General features: G+C 49.4%; 1 protein-coding gene across 1 annotated transcript in view; it reads right to left on the bottom strand.

The window, feature by feature from the left end:
• GALNT18 (polypeptide N-acetylgalactosaminyltransferase 18) overlaps positions 1-23,226 on the bottom strand; it is a 328,258-nt gene that overhangs the window by 114,537 nt on the left and 190,495 nt on the right. The gene's annotated exons all lie outside the window — the stretch shown is intronic.

Below are 23,226 nucleotides of genomic sequence, written 5' to 3'. Positions count from 1 at the left end.
ATAATGGTTTCCAATATGGTCCATTTGGCCACAAAGAACTGCATTTTGGGTTTTTTTGATTGTTGAATAATATTCCATGGAGTAGATGAACCATAGCTTTCTTATAAGAAAATTTTATACACCACGCAAATTGTGCAGCCCCAGGCCAGCCTCAACCAACTCCTTCACTGCAGCCTCATGAGCCCAATCACCCAGCAGACACTCCATTCCTGATGCTCCAAGAGTGTATGTAGGAGTAAAGATTTACTGTTGTGCAACTTGCTAACAGTGAGATGATTTGTGGCATGGCAATAGACAACTAATACTGTGCCTATTAGAGAAACCTCCACGTCCTTTAGGAAGGCTGAAAACATAGCCCATGAGTGAGGAATGCATTCAGAGAGTATAGAAAAGCAAGGTGTCTTACTCTATTCTGGCTGCTGTAATAGAATACTGTAGACTACAACTTGTGAATAGGAGAAAGAGAGAGAGAGACAGACAGAGAGAGAGAGAGAGAGAGAGAGAGAGATCTCACCTGCTGGCTCACTCCTCAAATTGCTACAATAACCAGGGATGATGCAGGCTGAAGCCATGGACTGGGAACTACATGCGGGTGTCCCATACGGGGCCCAGGCACTTGGGCCGTCACCTGCTGCCTTTCTGACTGCATTAGCAAAGCACCCAGGACTTGAACAGGCATCCCAATATGAGATACTGGTGTCACTAGCAGCATCTTATCCCCTGTGCTGTGATGCCAACCCCTGAGTTAAAATTTTAAAAAACATTATGTAGACCAAACAAAAACGTTTCCCCAAAGTCATTATGTTGAGCCATTTGGATTGGATGCTTGAAAATTTGAGGCTGGCTGTTGCTGTAAACAAATGAAATAGTCACTAATTGAAAGGCTGTGTCCAAAGGGATTGATTTTTGGCTCCACATCAACATGATGTGGATTCTAGCAGTAAGCCAAGGGATCTGTCCTTTGTAACGTCCATTTTTTTCTTGATGGCTTAGAGAGAGAAGGGATACTCATCATAATTTTTGACTGAGGAAGACTGAGGAAGAGGTGGGGTGATGACAACAGACTAAAAGCTAAAACCTTTAACAAGAGAAATTTTTGAGTCAAATCTAGCAAGATGGAATGTGCTGCACCCCAAATTCTAGCGCACAAGAATGGGAAGTGGAAGTCAGACTGTATATGTTGATCTGGAGGGAGCACATGGGAGAAGGGACAGAACTTGAGGTCAGATATGCCCTCTGGCTTGTGATAGGTGGGCTGAGAATGTCCCAGCAACAAAGAGGATAATGAGGATGGATCAGGGGTACACAACCTAAAGGGGGCAAGTAAAGGGTTGGAGGTTCTAGGCTTTGGAACCTGTCAGAGAGGCACAACTGAAGTCTACACATGGTACCTAGAGTAGGTATGGTGCGGATCCTGTCACAAGAGTTGGCAGCCAGTAACAGGTGAAAATCTAAACACAAAACTCTCCAGCAAACAGCATGACCTGTCCTTTTGGGCTAGGGGTCAGAGGCTCAGTCACTTGGAAAAAGCAACAACAAAGGCTGGTATCCAGCATCTGAGCTTGACCCACTTTGTTTCCCTTATCAGCAGCAAGGGGGTGAGGCATAGCAGGTCTCAGAATGAGACCAAAGTGATGGATACCAGAAAGCAGACTGGAGGCGCACTGTGCTCAGTACCTGGGCAAGGAAGTTTCAGCTTTCAGCCTTGGATCCCATTTCTCTTCTCATGGATGCGTCTGACTTTAGAGTTACTAGTGGAATCTGTGCTATCACCAAGCTAACCCTGTCTCGGCTCTGATTGGCTGGTTATGAAGTAAGTGTTCTAGCTCTTGTCAGTTCCTTTCAATTGGAACCATGTCATGAGATATAGGCACTGCTGAGTTCCTGCTCTAAAGAGCATTACATTTCCCCAACCTGAAAGCATAATTGGCTGCAGTGCCAGGAGCAGAGCTGAGTGCCTTGGTCTTTACTGGCTGGAGGTGGGCTGGGCAGGAAAGCAGGCCGTTTTTGGAGTGTTGTGAGAAGTGGTCTGAGGGCAGGTTGGATCTAGCATAGAGAGGGATAACAAGCGCCGGGTTAGGACCTCTAGAAGGCCCTCTTCATAGCCCACTGCAGGTCTGTATGCTCCCCTCAGTCAGGAAATAGAATGCTTCAGGATCCTTGGCAAATTCAAAGGAGAGTCAGCAAACTGCAAAGGCCTTGGCCTCAGATATTCTGGGGCAGGGCGGGTAGAGCACAGAAAATCTATACCCTTTCCTAAATGGAGAATAAACAAGCACACAGACTCATTATGGTGACCAATCAATTCACCAAGGAAGAGGGATGCTATTTGGCTTCAGCACTGAAGACTGGCACTGCAGGGCATGGCCCCATGTGGCAAGTGCAAGCTGCCCATTCCCTGTGCCCAGGTCACAGGCCCCTCAATGCTGTCTCTTACAAGCCAAGCAGAGGCTCAGGGGAATGTCAAATTGGCTCCCCAGGCCCAAGATGTGTCTAGAAACATGAATACTGGGACCCCTTTTCTGCAGAAGGGCCCCTTTGATCGATGGTTTCATTTTTATAGCATGTACCATACTAAAGTAGAAAAGGGGAGGGACCACACTGCACTGCCAATGGAAGGAAAAGCATAATTCACAAACTTGGAAAGTTGATTATGAACCAAGTGTGTGCCAGGTACTGATGAGACACCGTCTCAAGGAGTTCACACCCAAGGGAGACAGACAGACAACAGACAGGCTTCATTCTAAACAGCAAGTGCTCCAACAAAGTCCAAGGAAACATGTAGCAATCGACTCACATTGAGAGGAAAGAGGGGATGCTGTTAAGGGCAAGTTTTCCAGGTGGACAAGATGAGAACAGCCCCCTAGTTACAGGAACAGCACGTATCTGCGAGATGGGTTTGCACAGTGAGAACCTGAGAGTGATCACAGATGCTGGCAAACAACCTTCCATATACAGGCAGAGAGCAGAGGAATCCTGCGATCATGCTTGTTTTATATCACCTCGGGAACACCACGTTTTGGCGTATTTAGCCCAGTGGAGTCAGCTGTACTTTCCCCCATCCCACCCCATCTATGAAATGTGACATTTCTGATACTGTGCAAAGAAAACAGTTCCTGTTGTTGAAGGTGTAGATGTGTTTTAAGTTGTGACGACCGGATGTCTTGAGTCACAAGCCACTCGTGTCTCATTGAACCAGGCTTTGATGGTAGGTGACTCCCTGTCATCTGCTGCTATGCTGAGTAAAATGTCAGGGACCCTGAGAGTAAGAGAATTAATGTCTCTCAGAAAGGGGCCCCTATGCCTCTGCTCAGGGCATGCGATTACCTGACATAGAGGGAAGCATCCCTCACTCTGGCACAGAAGGATTTGGCACCACATGGCTTTCTGTCCTCACACTTCCTTATCTTAGGGCCTGCTCATCTTCTTCACCAGCATTCTCAAAGCACAGTCCTTTCCCAAATCTGAAGGGTGACATCCTAATGTACCTGTCGTAGAGCTGCGAGCAGGAAACGGGAAGCCAGAAAGACATGAAGGTCTCTTGTAGTGCCCTTGGCACCTGACAAGCAGCCTCAGGTGTTCCTGTAGGCTCCAGGGAGGATGAGATGCTTGTTTATGTCTGGTGCTAGCACAGCTCCAAAGATGGGTACATCTCTCTTTCTTCCCTGCCCCAGGCTTCCCCTGGGGAAAGTGTGTCCCAGAGCAGGAAAAGAAGAGAAGCTTTCCTACTCTCTTTGGAACAGGAGGGAAGAGATGGCTCTAACACTGTGTGGGGGAGCTGATAGCATGTGCAGGGGCAAAGAAACAGGAGCCTGGACACTGAGGGGGTGCAGAAACTCCTCTAGGCAGGGCCTTCACACTCAGCTTATCCAATTCTTCATCCCTACCTGAATCCCCCACACCATAATCCTGAGATGGAGTCTATGGCTGTCTCCTGACAAACAGAACTTAACTAGTTAACAAGGCAGCTCATTTTCCCAGTGAATGGCTCTGCCTCAGAGAATGTTCTTCCTTAAGGAGAGAGGAACTCCACTTTGTTGCAGTCACTTCTATCCAATGGCCTCAGATTTGTGCCCTGGAGAGCAGTGCTATGAGTTGATTTACAAATGGAGCATCTTGAGCCTTTTTTTGTGGGAGATGGATCTTCCCAGGTCTTCTAACCACCCACATGCATCATTCTATGTTGTTGTGAGGTTACATTCACTGTCTTTTCCTCTCAACTCCACCTTCCAGAAGTCCCCACAGGATTTCAGTCCTGTCAATAGCCTTGCCCTCTCTGCCTTTCCGCCATAGTGAAAAGAAACTCTGCTCCAACCAATCCCAGCATGTGAGGGACACAGCCTGCCCAGCAGAAAACAACCTTGTCTCACCTAAACTGAGATGTGATTAGGGTTGTTTCTTAGCCGTGCTGTGGAATTTGCTGACTGCTTTGCCACCTGGACAGTGCAGGAGAGAGTGCTGATGGTCTCTAAGGAGGACATGGTGCTCTCAGGTGCTGCTGAAAGGAACAGCATTGTCCCCTTGTCCTTCAGGCCAGTTGCTGTGCGTGGTGAAGAGAGAATGCAGTTTCGCTGCCAGCAGCTGAACCTGCTCCCACAAGTCTGGTTCTTGATACCTGGCTCTTAATCTAGTTGTACAGGATCCAGAAAATGACATTCACAGCCACTTCATGCAGCCCAGCTCTCCTATGTCCAGGAACACCAGGTCAATGATTAGCTAATGTCCAGCTACTTTCCTGGCATGGGGAAAGGTGTTTGCATTTTCAGCAATTCCCCATACAGTGGGCTGTCTTCTGGAAGGGAGATGTTGTCAGGAAGAGTGTGTGCCTGCACAATGTGGAGCCAATTAGCTCTGCTCTGGGGGCTGGAGATGGTGCTGATCATCAGGTTCCCAGGGGAGCCCTGAGCTGCAGGGCCGCTGCCTCCACCTTCACCATCCACCGCAGATTAGCAAGATAAGTCAGTGTAGAATCGAATGCAGCTTCAGCTGCTTTTATTCCTGCACCCTCCCCAGGGGGAAGCAGATGTTCAAGAAATTAAAAAAGGCAAGAAAGACAGGTGCAGGAACTGGCATGAGCCCTGGCCCTGAAGGAGGTGAGTGTGTGATGCTCCCCAGGGGAGCGAACTCAACACTCAGGGTTACAGACATGAGGAGAGTCAAGAGGAAGGAAAACAGTCGTGAGTCAAGGTACCACCCAAACCTCGCCCTGGATAGCACCTCAGGAACCCACATAGCTGCCTCCACTACCCACAACCAGTCTGCACTCAAATGGGATGCTATCCTTATCTTAGCTTTAATCTCAACCTTTCTCTGCTGTCATCTCAACCTCCACGTCCCCTTGAGCTCAACCTTACCCCACACTCTGCCCAGTGCCTGGAAGCTGTGTTTTCACCACCATCCAGCCTTAACTTGAACACGTCCCAGCAACACCGAGTCCAGTCCTTAACAGAACCTGACCCAGCTAGTGGCCCACTCATGCCCAATCACATTTCAGTGGGCAGAGCAGGGAAGGTTCAGTCTATCTGCAAAACGACCTCACTATGCTGTCCAGGTCTTCTTCTGGCAGGTGCTTATCCCTCCCCTCTATGATCACTTAGGCACTTTGCAAATAAAACTTCTCTGTCTACAACTGATTCCCAGCTTTTTGCTTCTGTACTAAGCTGAGGAAGGAACCCACAGAACTTCTCTGCAACAAATGGGTCGCTGCATTTTTAAAACTAATAGTCACTGTTCACTGAGACACTATGGGCCAAGCAATAAGTAGCTGCCTGGACTATTGTGGGAAAACATGTCCTGTACCAAGTGGGAGCAAGAGGGTGATCATGGGATAAGAAGTCCCTGAAAAGGTTTATTACAAGGACTAACCCACTTCCCATAGCTGTCTTGATTGTTCGTGCTCACACCTGGTGACAACTGCCCCATTCCCATCAATGGTTGGCATGCCCTGACTCTAGAGGGTGAACTTTTTATACTAGATGAACTTGGAGCCAGCAAACACCACAGTACACTGATTTCCACTAGCCCTGTTTTCACCTTCATGGTCATTTACTCAAATAGCCAAATGGAAAGGAAAGGAAAGGAAAGAATGGCTTCAGTTCCTACTACAGTACAAGTAAAGGCAACACTGGAAACAAGACAGCCCCTTGAGTAAAATACCCTACAAGTTGGGACACCCAAAAACTTCATAATATGGGTCATATTCTTAGATAGCAATAGTCAGACCAAATGTGATCATTTGCTTGCATGGGAGACACTGAGGTAAGAACAGAAAAGTGCTTGGTATGATGGTTCAATGGCTCAATCACTCACTTTCCAAGAGCCAGGATCTCATACTGGCACTGGTTCATGTCTCAACTGCTCCACTTCCCATCCAGCTCCCTGCTTGTGGCCAGGGAAAGCAGTCAACGATAGTCTTGTACCCACATGGGAGACCCAGAAAAAGCTCTTGGTTCCTAGCTTCTAATCGACTCAACTCCAACTGCTGTGGCCATATCGAGAGTAAAACAGCAGATGGAAGATCTTTCTCTCTATCTCTCCTTCTGTGTTTAAGTCTGATCTGCTTCTCTACCAAAAATAAAATTAACCTTAAAAAAAAAAAGAACAGAAAGGACACGATCATTCTCATAGTCAAATGTGGTTCAGGGTAGTCACGTCGCGCAGCTGCTCTTATCGCTGACCTGTTGGAAATCTCAGGGATTCCCACCATTAATGTGGGTCTTCAGGTCCTTTGAAAAAGGTAGAATGTTGTCCAATAGAGGGTGTGTGCTGAGGTGTGAAGGTCCTTGGATTAGGCTGCACCAGCAGAGTGAGTTAACTAGGACAGCCTAGAGAAAGAATCCAATAGCACTGAGGCTGCATGGATGCAAGCCAGCAGGTAACTAAGCCCCGAGCCTGGAAACAAGCTGGAATTCCATGAATGCAACAGATGAAGGCAGTGCCTTCCAGCCAAGGCCATCAAGGGACCAATGGAGGTAAATGGTTTTGTTTGAGGCTGCTACATATGGCAGGGGTGGATTTACGTTCTGGCATCCAGCGACATGATTTGGACATGGTTTGGAGCCTATATTCATGCAGGAGTCAAAATCCCAAAGTTCTAAGTTAATGGTACCAAGAAGATGAAGACTTAATCCAATTATACTTGTGCACGTGGAGCCCATTGGGAAGTGACTGAACTGCACTGGGACATTAGGGTAGTGTTTCAATTATTGAATTTCCGTGGCTTTGTAAGATAACAGAGAGAGATATGGACAGGCATGGTATTCTTTGTCACTTGTCTGTCAGCACTATGACTAAAGAACAAACCAACAGAGACCAACCAAGTTTTGACTGAGAACCTCCTGTACCACGAGTCAAAGTAAAGCTCTTTTTTTTAATAAAGCAGCCTGCCTCTGGCATTTCATGATAGTACCAATGAACTGACTAATGCAAGAAGGCATCTGTGATCTGAGGGGCTTCCTGACAGAGCCAGCAAAGCCCTGGGTGGCATGGCTGAATGCATCCTCTGCTCAGGTTAGCAAATGATTCCAGGGGAAGCAGCCACAGCAACCTCAATAGTGAAGAGGCAATTAGGGAAGCCACCTTTCCTGAGAGACTGGCTCCCTTGGTGCACACGTCTCTGCTCTGCAGAGCTGGAGATAAATAGCAGAGGCCACAGGGCTTCAGCTCCATTTATTATTATTCAGAAATAGCACTGCAGAGCTTTCTCAAAGTCAGCTGCACAGTGCAGGCAGCCAAAGCTGCAAGATGATTTATGGGACATGGAGAGGAGATGTTCCCTGTGACTGCTGTGACCCGGTGCAGTCAGAAAACACTGTGGGGCAAGGAAGTGCATGGCCTTATTTGGTCATTGAACTGAATAAACCTAAGAGGAGGGCAGAGGGGAAGCCGAGATGCATCTGATGTCTAAACTGAGGATTACAGGCCAAAAGAAAGGGCACCAAATCTTGCCTGGGAATAGGAGCAATGAGAATGAAAAGCTGCAAATCAGACAAGAGACAGGGGGCCAGGAGAGAATTCCTACGTGCCCAAGAGATGCATGGAGGGAAGGCCAACCCCCAGCCATTCACCATGAGAGGGCAAGTTCTGAACACCCTATGAGAGACACTGTTTAGATATGGCTTGCTATGGAGGAGTTGTTAGTTCTTGTTGGCCAACAAAGATATGCAATAAAGGACACAAAGGACACATGGAATCATACATAATGTTGACTACTATGTGACATGGAGGAATATTGCCCTGCGGTGGACAAAACACCTAAGATTTGAGTGGAGAAGGTTCTGGAAGGTGGCATTGTAGGCAAAGGAAGAAAAGGTACAAGTTCCCTTAATGAAGGTCACCAGCACTCTGGGGTCACTAACAGTGACTCTTGCTCTTCCAGTGAAACAACCAGCTCCTGTATAAACAAGAAGTCATACCCCCATCCTATGTAGATGCTGGGTCTGGGAGGATGGAGGAGCAGGCATAATGCTGTATGACGAAGCCTTGACCTGAGATTTTAACACACCTCAGTGGGTTGAATCATCTTCCCTGGCTTTGGAAGCTCCCATCTTCAGCCTCAGAAGTGAGGGAACCTTGAGGACAAGAGCCTGGTGTGTGTAACAAGGAGGTAGCACCAGGGAAAGCACTGTCTGATTTTGGTGAGTTAAAAACTGAGTTCAAAGAATGTTCTCAGGGCAGATATACAACCCAAATGGCTTCAAAAAGGTAGACCAAAAGCACTTGAATCCTAATCGGCAAGTCTGCCATTCTGGTTGTGAGGCACTAAGGTGACAGTCACCACTAATCGCAGGAAGATGTCTTCAATTAAAGATCGCAAAGGCCGTGGGGGTTGGCCCATGAATGAATCCCAGTGGCTTTACAAGAAGAAAGCCCAGCTACACACACACATACACACACACACACACACACACACACACACACACACTGTCCACACTGCCTCTTGCCATGTGGTACTTTATGTCAGTCCAGGACTCTATCAGCTGAAGCTCCTAGGCCTTCTACCTGCAGAACCGTAGCCCAAATTAGCCACTTTAAAAAATGAAGTAGCCTGAGCTGGCATTTTACTATAGGAGCAAAAACCAAACTAACACAGTAATCTTGACCTTGACAGAGGGAATTAGAGGGAGACTGTTTATTCCCCAGCCACTGCCTGCAGAGTCCCTCACACTCAGGCCTGGAGTGGAAAGGATTCCTGGTATTTCCAGGCCCTGGGTCCTCCGCTGTCTCTGGTGGATTCTCTACACTCTGCCTACATCTCTTATTTCTTCATTAAACTCTACAAACTGTCTGATTTGAGAGCACAGGCTGCTTCCTGCCAGGACCCTGCTCTCTGAGCCTATGGGGTGGGACTGCAGATTGATGGGAAACAAAAGGGCAAAGAAGCAATCCTAGGAAAGCCCCAACTCACATGTTCATGCTTGTTATATTGAAACCATAAAGTCAGCACATGCGCTAAAGAAACCATCAGTGGCATGTTGGCATAACGTTATGTGCCATCACGGGGGTTACATAATTAAGGCCATTTCCTGTCCTTTGCTCACTAGAACATTCTCAAGACATCACACCCTTGCAGTTTTCAGTGACATATAACCAGGTTTGCCTGGCTTTGCAGCAGACAAGATGCACTCCAAGGGAGATATTCTCTTATGTCTGAAATTTCAGTTCAATGATTGCTGTTTTAGTAAATGTACGCCTCTGAGCTGGTGACAGTTCCTGCCACCTACCTAGACAGGCAGCCACATATGATGCTCAGATACAAAAAAGTCCAGGGACGCCCTGTTCAATGTAAACTGTGGGCCATCGTTGAGATGCTGTTTCTAGAAATCTTTCCATACTCAGGAAGTTCCATGGCCTCCACCACCCACACCAGCCTCCTGCTAGGAGGAGTGGGGTATGGCCAGGCTCTGTCACAGTCTCCTGGGGACTACAGCCCTTTTTTCACACAAAGAATCTTGATGGGGTTCAAGGGCCCATGTGTCTCTTTGCCTTGGCTTCCTCTATCTCTCCCAAACTGTGTTGTCAAAAATCCCATCACCATCTTCCTTGTCCCAAGGAGTAACTCTCTCCCCCAGTGTCTGCCTACAGGGGGTCATTGGCCAGTCCAGAGGAAGCAGATCATGGACCCTGTATTTGGGGTACAACAGCTCTGTAAACAAGAGAGAATGCTCAAGGAAGAACCATGCTGTGCTGACACTCTGAGCTGACACCCAGTGCTGACAGAGTGTGCTGTCAGTGGCTGAAACTCTGAGCACTGAGGAACCAGGTGAGAAACGGGATGTGGGTGAGGCCGCACGAGTGGGCTCAAGGTCTGTCAGGTTTCCAGCCTGGTGAGTGAGGAGCCTCAGAAGTGACCCCAGCCCTGCCCAACCCACCCCCCAGAGTGTTAGACCTTACAAGTGTGGTCCACCTTAGATGTTGGTATACCCCAGCTTTCTCTCCTCTTAAGAGGATGGCTCAGGAAACTGAGTTTTACAGCAATCTGATGGACTATCCTTGAAGGAGGAAGCTCCACCTTCCCCAGGGATGTGTGACAGTTCTTGCTGGATGCTCTCTCCCCTTGTTTTGCACTCCCATCTTCCTTGTATATCTTATAACTCCCTAAATAAACTCCCTGTAGCTGAACTGGCTTCAGGATCTGTTTCTGGGGTAATGAGCCCTTCCAGGTACAGCTGAAGAGGTGGGGAGGCTGCTGTGGATGTCCTGGGGCCCAGTGCTCCTGGTTCCACACCAGCTGCTTGTGCTGGGAGCAGTTGTGATGGGAAACCACAGTGTGGCCAACATTCTTCCAGGTGGCAGACATCCTATTAGGACTCAGTGACACTCTTCACTTTCTGCAGGACACTCTGTTCTGGGAGGGGACTCTAACCAGGGATGTGTTCATTGCACACACCACTCTATTCACCCCCTTTCTCTTTCAGCTCCCTCAAGCCCTGGGACAACACTTTATTGTGACCCCTGGGGTTTATACACTTTGTTGCTTAGTGTACTCAACCACTGACTTGCAACAATGATGGTCATTCATCAAGGTGCTGGTTTCATGTCCAAGCCTGCCGCCGCCCAGAATCCTCCACTCTGTTTTTGCAGCTGCTGCACAGGGGATCTAGCCAGGGTACACAGTGAGTGCAAGAAGGACCCCATTGCACAGGTTCTACCCTGGCCCTCTGAAGCCTCACCTTGTTGAGACTAGGCCACTCGGCCATCCTTCATGGATGACCATGGAGTCAGACACATAGGGAGCCAGGCTTAGTCAGTCCTGACCTCTGGTCAAGCCTGAGTCCCACATGGGTGCAGGAACCCAAGGACTCAGGCCATCTTCTGCTGTTTTCCTAGGTGCATTAACAGGGGACTGGATCAGAAGTGGAAGAACTGGAACTCAAACAGGTGCCTATATGGGATGCCAGCATCATAGGTGACAGATTTTTCCACTATGCCAACATGCCAGCCTCTGGCCATTGGTTTTCCTGCCATCTGAAACTTAGGAATTCAGGAAGCAGCAATCTCACCCTCTGCTGTGCTGGGATGTCGCAGAATCAGGGAGTACTTAAGTCCAGAGGGCAATGGCTGCCCACAGGGGGCTGTGGCAATTCATTTCAGAAAGATTAAACTACCACCTTAAATGTTCTTTCAGAGGAAATCCAATCACTTCAGCCAGGATCCGAGCCTCACGCCTGAGCAGTCTTGGTCGGGAACTCTCAGCAAACAACTTTGTTTTCTTTCATTCCCTGTATTAGGGCTCATTTTGAAGCCAAATGGAATTTGACAACTCAGACAAGCTCGCGCAGGCACTCTCGTGCTCTGGGGAGGGGGCAGGGACTGAGCCAGGGAAAAGTTCCTCTCCTGGGTGCCTAAGCATTTTAGGGTGACTGTTGGGAGTCAGTGCTACCCCCAGCAGCCAGGTGTTAAGATCTGCCCTATTTGCTGGGATATCCTGTGAAGCATAGCAGGTGTCATCTGGTGACAGGTTCATTCCTTCCTCCCCCATGGTGGAGAATCCTTGGCAGCAGGCTCCTTAGATCAATGCCCCTGCAACCCAGAGCTGGCTCCTCCGCCAGGCAATGCCAGGAGCCCCACCTACACCACGAGCTAACACTGTCAGAAAGGTGTTCTTTCCCATTTCCACCTGCCTCAGAGCTGGCGTCAATGCTGAGCCTTCATCTAACAATTTGTAATTTGCTTCTGCCATCCCAGCCCCAGCTCCCAGTGAAGAAGGGCTTCAGGATTTGTGTGTGTCAAGTTCAGAGTGACACTTCTACCCCCAGGGAAGAGGATCATGGGGCCTGGCACCTACTCCCGGGTCTTGGTTGACATTGGCATGATGTGGTGGTTCACTCCCAGATGGCAGCCGGACCATAACCCCAGCAGACATACTTCAGGGCCACTGGCTATGTAGAAGGAGGAGGTGCCACAGGTCATGGGAGGTAGAGAAGCTGGGACAAGCCTGACGGCCTGAGCCACTGCCCCGCCAGCCCATCCACAGAACCTGCTGCAGACTGTCAAAATGCAGGTGACTAAGCTGACACTCAGCCCTCCATGGCCTTCATATCATGTGACCCCTCCGCAGTCCAGTCAGCTCTTCCAGGCTTGCTCATTCCCCAGTGCCTGTAACACAAGCCCACAGTATACTCATGAGCTCATCCCTTACCTAATATCTAATTGGCAAGACACGGCAGCACGACCCTCGGCTCCATATACCCACCACCATCCAACCTCCGAGATGTAGACCAAATGTCAGCTTGCAGAAAGCATTCCAGAGTGACTGAGCCCTCCTTCCTGGATCCCCTAGAACATTCTTCCTTTATTTAGGATGATCTAGGACTCAGGGCACTTAGCACCTTGCATTGTGTATGTGTGAAATTTTCTAAACTTGCACTATATATTTTTTAATAAAAGGTTTTATTATTTTAAAGGTAGAGTGGCAAAGAGACACAGAGAAGGATTTTTCATCTGCTAGATTCTTCATCAGACCAGGTCAAAGTCAGGATTCCAGAATCCCAAGTCTCCCACATGGGTGGCAGGGGCCCAAGAACCTGGGCTAATTTCCCAGGTACATTAGTAAGGAACTGGATGGGGAGTGGAGCAGCTGGGTCTCAAATTAGTGCTTTGATATGGAATGCTGGCATTGTACACTTTGATTTAACCCACTGCACCAAAAGACCAGCCCTAGATTACTTTTACTTTTTAAAGTTCATTTATTTACTTGACTGCAGAGAGAGAGAGAGAATGAATTTGAGAGATCTTCTATGGCTCACTCCTATCCAGTAGTCACCAACCTCCTCCCTCGCCTGTCTCAACTGCAACGGTCAAGGCTGAACTAAGCCAAAGTCAGGAGCCAGGAGTTTTCATTCTGCTTTCCCACATGGGTGGTAGACACCCAAGCACTTAGGCCAACTTGAGCTGCTTTCCCAGGCCCAGGACATGGGCATTGCAGGCAGCAGCTTCACCACCATGCTGGGCATTCAGGTAATTTTTTAAACTGACACATAACAGCTGTACAACTCGGTGAGGTATAAGGCAATGTGTTGATACATGTGCATGTCATGAAATGATCACATCGGGGTGACGAGCACATCCATCATCAGAGACATCGATCATGTCTTTGTAGCGAGGGCTTTCACAGACCTCTGCTGTGGCTCTCTGGAAATCTGTCAGATACTATTTTTAATAACAGTCACCCTCCTGTCTGCAGAACTCAAGCCCTAGATATTCTCAGTGGGGGGTGGCAAAGGCTGCTTCTCACCCATCTCTGTGTGGCTGCGCTGAGTCTAGTACCTGGCACTGGAGAACATGTTCTGTTTGTGGTGTTTGTGGAATGAGTTGGTGAATCAAGCCAGCAAAGTGTTGGGGTGCTTTCTGGGCTTGCCATGGATCTCAGTGTTTGTCCCAGTCACACGAGGAGCTTGAATGGGGTTTTGTAGGAGGGCTGTCCCCAAACTGTCTCTTGAGACAAGCCCACCTGCATGGAAGAGAAGCCCATAAAGGAAGCTGGGTACCCTCACCCCAACTGTAGGGCAAGTGCTCGGTGGAGACCCTCGAAGGATGGGGAGGAAGCCCTGGGGCAGGGGATGGAGCAAGCACAGGCAGCCTCATTTCTTAGCATACAGGGATAACCTCTTGTGTTGCCTGCATGTCCAGCTACGGTAATAGCCCAGAAGGGGTTAAGAGCCCCGGGTGGGGGGGGTGGTTGTCCAGGAAAGCAGCTTTCCATCAGCAGTTGGCAGAGTGTGCCTTCCCACCCACTGAGCCACCATTTCTGGGCCTGCCTTCTGTCCAAGAGCACCTCTTCGTAGGGTTCTGTAAATACCCTGAGCTCTTGAGAAATGATCTGTTGGAAGCAACCTGGAATGGGGCCGTCTGAGTCTGGCCCAACGAGGGCTGCAGAGCTGTGTGTTTGCCTGGCATCAGCTCTGGGCTAAGAGGTAGGCACCTCTGTCCAGCGTACTGCCAGCTCCCCCTGTGTGGAGCCGTGGCTGGGTTGTCCAATGAATGCCTGAGGATGACTGCAGGGAGCAAAGGGCAGAAATCCTCATGGGATTGAGCAGATGGTCAAGCGAGACCCTGAAACAAAAATGCAATTGGTTTCCCAATATAGAGCCTTGAAAATGGAGTAAAGGTCTAGGTGAAAACAGGGGCTTCTATGGTGGTGCAGCGAGATAGGTCACTGCCTGCCACACCAGCATCCTGTATCAGAGTGCTGATTAAAGTCCTGGCATTTCCACTTTGGATCCAGTTCCCTGCTAATGTTCCTGGGAATGCAGCAGAAGATGGTCCAAATGCTTGGGTCCCTGTTATCCACATCAGAGACCTGGATGGAATTCCAGGCTCTTGGCTTTGGCTAGGACCAACCCTTGCTAGCTGTTGGTGATCATTTAGTGAATGCAAGATCTTTTTTGGTGTTTCTATTTCTCTCTTCCCACACATCACCCTTTCCGTATTGCTATCCCATTGAAACAAATAAATAGCTATATAAAACAACTACAAAAATCTGCCTCCTTCTATTTCCCCTCCCCTAGTGACAGCAGACTTCTGCTGATACACAGTATAAAAGAGAGTCCATGCTGCTATGGGACCCTTGGTTTTTTAGGTTTCGGATCTGTTGCTCCTGACCCCTGCCCTATCCTCCACACACTCTCCTGCCTGGCTCACCAAGCAAGGGGGTTGCTCATCTACTGGGAGCTCTGAGACCTAAGTATGCAGGGCAGATACAGGCGGCAGCTGGGGAGGCCACGGGACCCACAGCTGATTCACCTGTTCCCCATTCTGCTGTCTGCTTGCAGTCTGAAGACTATGGGAGACCACCTGGCTACTGCATAGCTTGGGACAGGCTTAGAGAATGCTAGACCCATCCCAAGGCTTTCCAGCAGCAGGAACTCCTTAGTGAGCTGGCTTTCAGGCTGAGTCCTTAGAGAGCAGAGAGCAGACTGTGTGTGGCTGTGCTGATGTCAGCATGAGCGTGTCATTTTCAGCTGCTGAGCAAGATAGGCCAGTGGCCAGGAATGGACGTGGAGACTTGTCCCACTGGCTGCCTGTCAGGTCCAGCAATGTTCACTGGCCACTTCTCAGGGCAAGCTTAACTCTGGTCTGCTGGCAGCAGGTCTCCTACCTGCCGTCCTCCCTGCCTGAATCCAGGGCAGGAACCACCTCTCTGGGTTCACTACTACACTCAGTGCAATATATATTCAAGTTCCTAAAACTTTCCCTCTGACAGCTGGTCACCCCACTGAGCAACAGAAGAGGGGCCTTTTGTAGGTGACTTGCTAATTTTTCCCACCCAAAGCTGGTCATCTCAGTTTGTCTATAAGCAGAATCACCCCAAGTCTTCCTGCTGCAGGTAGCCAACAGGGAGCCCACAAGCCCTTTGGCCTCCAGGAGCTGTCCTTGTTTAGCAAATGATTTTGGAGTCCTGTGTATAGCTCCGTTTATTACGGCAAAAGACCAAGCTGTTGCAGACTCCAGCTAGCTCACGGCACATGCAAGAAGCATGCAGGGAACTCAACAGCATGACTGGCGAGGACAGAGAAGTTTCTGGAGGCATGCAGGACCAGAGCTAGAGGAACTGAGTAGGCTCTGAAGCTGGCCCACTAAGGGGCAGTGTCCCCGGGGGCTTAAGCATGCAGGTCTCCCTAACCAGAGATGCTCATTTCAGATGGAGGTACTTAGCAGTGGGAAGTCCCAGCTCCTAGAATATAGGAAGCCAGGCAGCAAGGACCTCCAGAGTAGAGAAAAGAGTGGAGCCTTCTAAGAGAAGAGGGTCGACCAGTGTGAGATACAGAGCCAGGGCCCAGCTAAGGGCATGAGCGAGCATTCAAGCAAGGCTCCTGCCCTGCCAACCATGGGTTGGTGGTAAATTTGACCAAGTGAAGGCCCAACTCAGAGAATGTTGAGGAGAGCTGGGATTTGGAGGCCAGCAGGTACAGGGAGCTTGCCCCAGGCTGTAGCATCTCTGGTGAGGCCAGGCCACCCACTGTGTGTCTGTGCAGAGGTCAGGGCCAGCTGGGCCACCAGCACATGGCACCTTGATGTGCATTACAGAGAACCCACTCTCTGGGACAGTCAATGAGAAAAAGCCACTTTGTGAGACCAACTTAGGCCAGGATGCCTGCCTCGGCGAATGGAAAGTATGGATTGCATTTTATCTGCCATGTGGTCCTGGCCTGGTGTTCCAATAAAGGGCCCAGCCTTTAGATTCACATGTGGGCAACCCTGAGAGGTAGAAATGGAGATGGCCAAATATGACAGAGACATTGTCACTGGTCCAAGCAGGGCCTGAGTCCAGGGTCAGGCTCCATGGAGCAGGGAGAGGCAGGCATTTACTGCCTGCAGCAGCCAGAGCTCAGAGACACAAGAGAACATCTTGGAGAGTGCAGCTGGGCAGTATCAAGGCAGCTGTTGCAGGAGCCATGCCCAAGAGTAACTCTCAGGCTGCTGATGGGGCAGCTAGAGGCAGCCCCAGGAGTGAGGACCAAAGTGAGAGCACCTAGGACCTTTACAGAACACAGCACCAGGAGGCCTAAGCCTCAGGGTTGTTGGGTGCAGACTGCCAATTTCGAGGGTTGGAGAGCCTGGTCACCTGGGCCAAGACATGAGGTTGGGTGGTGACAGGAAGTTTTGGCTGAACAGGCTGAGGAAAGCTGGGACTGAGAACACACAAGCCTGGCTGTGTAAACACCTTTAAGCTGCCTTAGCTTTGCTTGTAATTCAATTAGCTATACGGGATCCTTTCAGCTCCATAAAGCACAATAATGTCAGACCATTCTTTTGCTTTCCTTCTTCAAATTTTTGCAATGATTCCAGCTGCATGCAAAGCTGTGGGTAGTTTTACAGCCCAGAATGAGGAGCTCTGGGGTTGGACAACGTCTTTGAAACATTAAACAATGATTAGGCAGGCTCTGGGCCAATGATGGGGGCTTGCAGGGAGGAGAGGGAGAGAGGTGTTGGAAAGGGACCCAGCAGCTGGCGGCAAGCAATCCGGGAGCTCTGATTCTATTTCCTTCCCGCATTGTGATTTCCTTACCAACAATTAGAAATTAACAATGACTCAGAGTTGCATAATTATTTGTCATTCAGCAGGATTTTGAAGGTGGTTCCAGGTAGCAGTGGGTGGTAGAATCAGCTCTACCCATTGTTAGTGAGGAATTGCATCCCACTGATCACACAAACACACATGAGCCTAGGCACAGGCATGTGTACACACCACCTACACATGCCTGCCACTGTATGGCTATATAAACATGCACATCCACACACACACATGCACACAAGCCTGGTCATGAACATACTCACATATACATGCAAATGTGTACACAAACATGCATGGATTAACACACATACAAAAGCACATGCTCACATACACACACATGAATGACATACATACAAACACACAGACATGCTCAGGTATACATCCACATACACACAGGCATGCCAAACTCTCCATATTTTAAAGGAAATAGGAAACTGATTGCTTCTCCCAAGATGGACTCAAGTACAGCTGCCAACATCTTCAGTTACTTCCCACCCCGGCACAAGCCGAGAAGCACCTATGGAGCCAGTCTCCCTTCTCACTGTGTCCCAAGCAAAGTCCGGCCAAGGACACTTCCAGGCCATCCTCTGAAGCTTCTCTTTTGTCTCCTAACTTCACTGATCCTGCTGCCTCACACCCTTGTCTCCAGGAAGGCATGGAGGAGAAACATGAGGACGAGATTCGAGTAAGCCTTTTGGAATCTGCGACCCATGCTGCACCAGAGCCAGCCTATGGGATGGTTGAAGGTACAGGCTTGGCAAGCAGACACCTTGGGACCTAACCCCACCTCTGTGTGCCACTGTGGACATGTTCCTGCACTTCTCTATGCCTGTTTCCTTATTATGTAATGTGACACTGAGGATGGTTCTTAGCACTGATTAAAGATTTATTTTATTTTTATTGGAAAGTCACATATATAGAGAGGAGGAGAGACAGAGAGGAAGATCTTCCATCCACTGGTTCAATCCCCAAGTGGCTGCAATGGTCAGAGCTGCATCAATCCAAAGCCAGGAGCCAGGAGCCTCTTCTGAGTTTCCCACGTGGGTGCAGGGTCCCAAGGCTTTGGGCCGTCCTCAACTGCTTTCCCAGACTATGAGCAGGGAACTGGATGGGAAGCAGGCCACCAGGATTAGAACCGGCGCCCGTATGGGATCCCAGCATGTACAAGGTGAGGACTTTAGCCATTAGGCTATAGTGCCGGGCCCAGTACTGATTAATTTATAGGAAAGATTTACAACAGCTCTGACTATGCAAAGCATTCAATGAGCTGGAGATGCCTGATCTGAGTACCTGGGAGTTGTTCTGCTCTGAGGCCCCGGCCCGGTGTAAAATCTCAGCCCTGGCTGTTCAAGCCTGCATTTGAGGCCATGAAGTGCCGGGGTGGCCATTCCCTTGTTTGAAAGCAGCAGCAGAGGACATGTACCAGAACGGATTCAGAGTAAGTTAGTCCCTGCCACCCAGGAACAGGTGGAAGTCTCTGGGGAATGGGACTCTCAAAGGGATATCTGATAGTATCACTGCCCTGGGATGCTTTTGTTCATTTGATCCCAAGGAATTTACAAGTTTTCAAGTGGCACGAAAGAAAGGTCTGAAATCTTGGTGTTTATCAAAACAGGGTCTGACTTCAAAACAGAAAGACAAAAAGTAAGTCCAGGGAGTAGATTTTTTTAATGGAAGTTGGGCGGGGGGGCTGAACCCTGGGATGGGCTGCCTCTGGGATTGCTGATGAGGGAAGCAGAAAGGGGTGACATTCATTAAGCACCTGCTCCCTGCCAGGTTCCAGAATACCCACACTGCACAAATGAGCTGTCCCAGTGCTGGCTGTGTGCTCAGCACCAAGGACGTGGGCATCAAAGACATTTTAGGGATGGGACGAATGACTGAATGGAGCGAATGAACGAGTCACTGGATGCCAGGAATCAAAGGCAGCGAGGACTCTATCAGCTGCAACCCTGCTGCTTGCCTCCTCTGGAAGGCTGTGTGAGCTGAATCACTCAGTCCCAGCTAACGACATGGGCCCGCTGGGATTCACTAAGCAGCGCAGTAATTAAAACCAGGAGGCTCAGAGCTGTGTTCCCATTTTCTGGAGATAACAAGGAGGAGGAGCCAGGAGAGGGGAAATGTGAGGCCTTGGGGCTGCACAGCCCACGAGGTATGGGCCCAGTGTTCAGAAACCCATGCAGAGGCTGGGCAGCTGCAAGCAACGGGTCACCTGACTTCCAAGAGCTCAGGCCAGGGAGCTGGAGACACACCCCTTCCTGCTCTTCACCCCAGCCATGTGCTGCATCCAGGCCATCTCCCTGGGATGCAGCAGAGGGTCTCCAGCCTGCATCTTCAGACTGGCTGGGGGTAAGCTAAGGAAGAGGCTGCTGTTCTGACCTTCTTTGCAGCAACTCAAACAAGATGGCAATTTACAAAGTGATTCGCAGAGCTTGTGTTCATCGAGAGTGGCCTGGGAGGCCACTGAAAACAGGATCGTTATTTGTTCATTCTTTTGTTGAGTCAAAAATCTGCTGGGCCCCAACACACCAGGCGCTGTTCTGGGTGCTGGGGGTAGAACAAAAGGCAAAGTACAGGGTGCTGACTTCACGGAGCATTCACACTGACAAAGGCAAAATGCACATGGCTAAGGCAGAGTGAATGCAGGAGCACAGCTGATAACTCAGAAGAAAGGCAAGCAGGCAGGGTGAGGAGAGACAGGGATTAAGGACTGCCCTTGTAAATGGGTCATTATCAGTGACAGGTCTAGGGAGACAGGGTTGTACAAAAGACCTATAGAAGCAAAGGAACAGGCTCAAAGGTCCTGAGGTAGGCATGTTCCTAGAATGATCTCCCTATTTTCAGTTAAGTGCACACACTGATACACTGCCATCTGAGATGGTTGCAAGACAGTCTGTAACAGTGGCCTCCATAGGAGCCAGTACCTGCAAATATGGAACTTATTCAGGAAGCTGTTAAGGGTGCAGAGAGCAAGGCCCCACACTTCTACACACACCCTCTTGCAGAGCCTTTAGCCCTTGGCTTCTGGGAACTCATGGTTCAGACATCAGGGATTGAGCACCCCTCTCCTGGCTTGGGAAAACAGAACACTGGACTCCAGGGCAAAGGGGTAGTTGGTAGGGGACCAGGGGGAGATAAGGCACCAACATGCATCCACTATTGGACAGGCTGGGGGAGGGAGGCAGGCAAGAATATCTGTGGTCACTGTGCAGTCTTGCCTCATGCCCATGCTCCTTATGATCTGGATTCTCTCCATTAAGTCTCCTAGGGCCCCAGGATGTAGAAAGGAGACTTCTCTGTCTTATAAATTAGGCCATGAGGGTCCACACATTGGGAAGAGCCGGAACTAGGAACTGTTGAATGCTAGATCTGGTGCTCTTTCTACCAGTGCAGGCTGCCTTGACCCAGTGGTGGAGTTACTCAGGTCACTATTACTTGAATGTGCCCTTCAGGCCCCTGAGCACCTGCAGCTTATGGGGACCCTCCCCTGCCATAACCCTATGTGACCCTCGCCACTCTGAGAGACCTACAGGCCAAAGTGGGATCTCCTGTTCCCAAGAAGCTCTCAAGCGAACCAAAGCCAAGAGACCAGTGTGACCAGGAAGTGGCAGATCTGAACCTAGGAAGTGAGTCCTACTGCGTGAACTTCTATTTACAGAATTCCCAGACATTAGATCTGACTCCTGTTTGGCAAGTCTGGCTCAGGCCATCTATGAAGCCACAAGACTGATCACCTCCCTGGCCCATCTCACATGGAGACCTTGTAGCCACAGCCAGACTTCTTCCCACCCTGCCCTTCCCCAGCTAGGGTCCTGCCTGCCATAGGATGCTAGATCTGGGTCTGGTATGGTGCCTGCTCTTCATACCCTGGACAGCTCTCCATTCACCCACCTATCCTCTGGGCTTGGAAAAAGATGAGCCATTTCTCTCAGAGGCAACCCTGGTCTATATGCCCTGGGTCCCTTCTTCTCCCCTTCCAACCTCAAAAGCCATGCTCCAAATCTTCACCTCCAGGACCTTAGTGCCTCCTCCCCAATCCCATTAAATCACCAGCAAAGCCCCACAAGATTTGACAGGCACTCAGAGTCTCCAGAACTCCCTGTCTCAAAGAAGAAGAAAATAGAATAAAATAACATACAATGGAAATGAACAGTACAGAACAGAACAGGAAATAGCAGAATGCTTTGCATACTGTAAGGATAAGGATCATTTCTTACCAGTTTTGCTTCAATTGTATATGCATGAGTGTGAGTAGGTGTGCTATCCTGGGTCATGATGTAAGGTGTGTTTTGCATGCATTTTGGTCACTTGCAATCCCCTGCCTTGGATTTCAAGCCTCCTCAACAGTCAAAACACTGCCTGGGATGCCTGCTTCTCTTCTCAGCATGTCTGGGTTCGACTTGGCTCCTGACTCAACTTCCTGCTAATGTGAACCCTTGGAGCTAGCAATTGATGGCCCAAGTACTCAGGCCCCTGCCATACACGTGGGAGACCCAGATGGACTTCCTGTTTCCTGGTTATTTCAACCTGGCCCAGTCCAAGCTGGGCATTTGGAGAGTGAACCAGTGTCTGGAAGAACTCTCTTCTCTGTACTACTCTGCCTTTCAACTAAGTTTGAATAATAAACAAATAATAAATAAAATTCTCTCCTGCAAAAAAAAAAAAATCCTGGCAGAAACATGGGCCCTCACCACCTGTTTTTCATCTTCATCCAGGCCCTGCCTCCTTACACCTGTCGTAGGTCTGTCCACATCAGTGACTCTTATTTCAGACATTTTCTCTATCCAGACTCTCAGGACTGCCCCTTCTCTGCGGCTCACCAGATTAAGTCCTTTCCCCCAAGCTGTGACTTTTTTGTTATTCCTTCTCTTTAGACACCCTCTTCTCCCAGTCACTGGTCTTTTTTTTTTTTTAAGATTTATTTATTTTCTTACAAAGTCAGATATACATAGAGGAGGAGAGACAGAGAGGAAGATCTTCCGTCCGATGGTTCACTCCCCAAGTGAGCCGCAATGGCCGGTGTGCGCTGATCCGAAGCCGGGAACCAGGAACCTCTTCTGGGTCTCTCACGCGGGTGCAGGGTCCCAATGCATTGGGCCGTCCTCGACTGCTTTCCCAGGCCACAAGCAGGGAGCTGGATGGGAAGTGGAGCTGCCGGGATGAGAACCAGCGCCCATATGGGATCCCGGGGCATTCAAGGCGAGGACTTTAGCTGCTAGGCCACGCCGCCGGGCCCCAGTCACTGGTCTTGAACCACATGTGCACAAGTCCTCAAATCCAGGTTCTCACCTTGCCTATGATGGAGACAGTCCCCATGACCTCTGGAAAGTCATTGTGTGCAAAAATGAGCCATCATTACATCAGCCAACAGCCCAGCCAGAGCTGTGAGTCGAGAATGTTACTTCAACAGCCAAGTCTGAACCCCAGTCAAAACTGACCCAGAACCAATCTTCTGGGAGGGTTCTGGGTGGCATGCTCCCTTCCCCCAGCTTCCCCAGTGGTGATATCTTACACAACTACAACACCACATCAAAAGCAGGTACTGAATTCCATATGATCTGTGGCGCCTATTCAGATGTCACCCCATGTGCCAGCACTTGAGTGGGTGCTTCAATGGTTTTGTGCATTTTCAGCACATGATACCCTCATGCAATCACCAGTACAGACAAAAGACTTAATTGGTTGTTCACCCTCCACTCTGAACTCCTGGA

This window comes from Ochotona princeps, chromosome 4 (genome assembly GCF_030435755.1).
Source record: "Ochotona princeps isolate mOchPri1 chromosome 4, mOchPri1.hap1, whole genome shotgun sequence".
NCBI lineage: Eukaryota > Metazoa > Chordata > Mammalia > Lagomorpha > Ochotonidae > Ochotona > Ochotona princeps.
Note: the sequence above shows the minus strand (reverse complement) of the source record. Positions and strands in the feature narration are given on the sequence as shown.